The following is a 1,796-nucleotide window of genomic DNA, read 5'->3' as shown; positions in this document are numbered from 1 at the left end:
ACGGGATGAAAGATAAGCGATGGCGGCGGGGTTAGAGAGAGAGCGAGAGAGAGATCGAGATCGAATACAAAGAGTGAAACTGAGAGAAGAGCTGAGAGAAAGCAGTAAGCTGAGAGAAAGCCAGAGAGAGAAGAGAAGAGATCAAGTACAGAGAGAGAAGCTGAGAGAAGAGCTGAGAGAAAGCAGTAACAGAGAGAGAAGACAACGACAGAAACTAACAGAAGAGTAGAATCGTAAATCCATAAAATTTAAAAATATACTTTTTTTATCATAATTGACACTTAATCATGACCAGTACATCATATGATATATACTTAAGTAATTATTTTATCATCTGATAACATTTAGGGTGACCATATTAACATGTGGTACAATTGATGACTTTTTTATCATGTGTACCTTGAAATGACACTTTTGTGTTATTTGCCCTCTTTATTTTATCAATTTATTTTTGTTGTTATTTATACAATGTTAGCCCTTCTGTTTGATAGAATCATAGTCAGATAAGACAGTTCACAATTTGATAAATTTTTTTTTTTTTTTTCATTCGAAATTTGATGAAGCTTTTAGACGTCTTGTTGGCTGGTTTTATTGTAGTAAAAATGTACATATATAGTAGAATTAAAGCAATAGACTAAAAGAAATATGTTGATGTGTCACATCTTAACCCTTAAATTTTTACCTTATTCACTAACTTGGTATTAATAAAAGTTTTACCGTCTTCGTCAATGAGACTATAGTTTATTTGGTCCCTAGAGGGGTTTTGAGGGACCATTATTTTGGAGGATTTATTCGTAGGAGAAAATGTGATGACGGTAAAAATGGTAAATTTTAGCTAGTAAAAGGTAATTTTTAGGATTAATTTCAGTTTACCCCCATCAACTTTAGGTCGATCATCATGTTAGTCCTTCTACTTTCAATTTCATCAAAAACACCCCTCAACTCCCAATTTTCATCAGCTGCGCATGTCCAAACCTCCAATCTCCATCCAATTCCTCTGTCAAGTGATGACTTGATATCAAGAAGAAAGTCAAATTCTGAAAATTACCTTTTGGACCATTTTTCCCCCATATCGATACACATCTTCGTTCCCATCACAACCCCCTAACCTTAGTGATTTTGGTGGGATTGAATGCAATTTGTCTATTTTTCCTTTTTTCTTTCTTCTTGATATCAAGTCATCACTTGACAGAGAAATTGGATAGATTGGAGGTTTGGACATGCGCAGCTGATGAAAATTGGGAGTTGAGAGGTGTTTTTGTTGAAATTGAAAGAAGAAGGACTAACATGATGATCGACCTAAAGTTGATGGGGAAGGGGGAGAGAAAAGAGAGAAGAAGAAAAAAGGATTTGGGCCTCCAATACCCGGTCCAACTCTTTAATACCACCCTAAAACACCCCACTCCATAACATATAACACCCCAATAAAAATACCCTAATAAAAATTAGGACTAATTTCAGTTTACCCCCATCAACTTTAGGTCGATCATCATGTTAGTCCTTATTCTTTCAATTTCATCAAAAACACCCCTCAACTCCCAATTTTCATCAGCTGCGCATGTCCAAATCTCCAATCTCTATCCAATTCCTCTATCAAGTGATGACTTGATATCAAGAAGAAAGAAAAAGGAAAAATAGACAAATTGCATTCAATCCCACCAAAATCACTAAGGTTAGGGGGTTGTGATGGGAACAAAGATGTGTATCGATATGGGGGAAAAATGGTCCGAAAGGTAATTTTCAGAATTTGACTTTCTTCTTGATATCAAGTTATCACTTGAGAGAGGAATTAGATG

The sequence above is a fragment of the Fragaria vesca genome, unplaced genomic scaffold (assembly GCF_000184155.1).
Source record: "Fragaria vesca subsp. vesca unplaced genomic scaffold, FraVesHawaii_1.0 scf0513155, whole genome shotgun sequence".
In the NCBI taxonomy this organism is placed as follows: domain Eukaryota; kingdom Viridiplantae; phylum Streptophyta; class Magnoliopsida; order Rosales; family Rosaceae; genus Fragaria; species Fragaria vesca.
Note: the sequence above shows the minus strand (reverse complement) of the source record.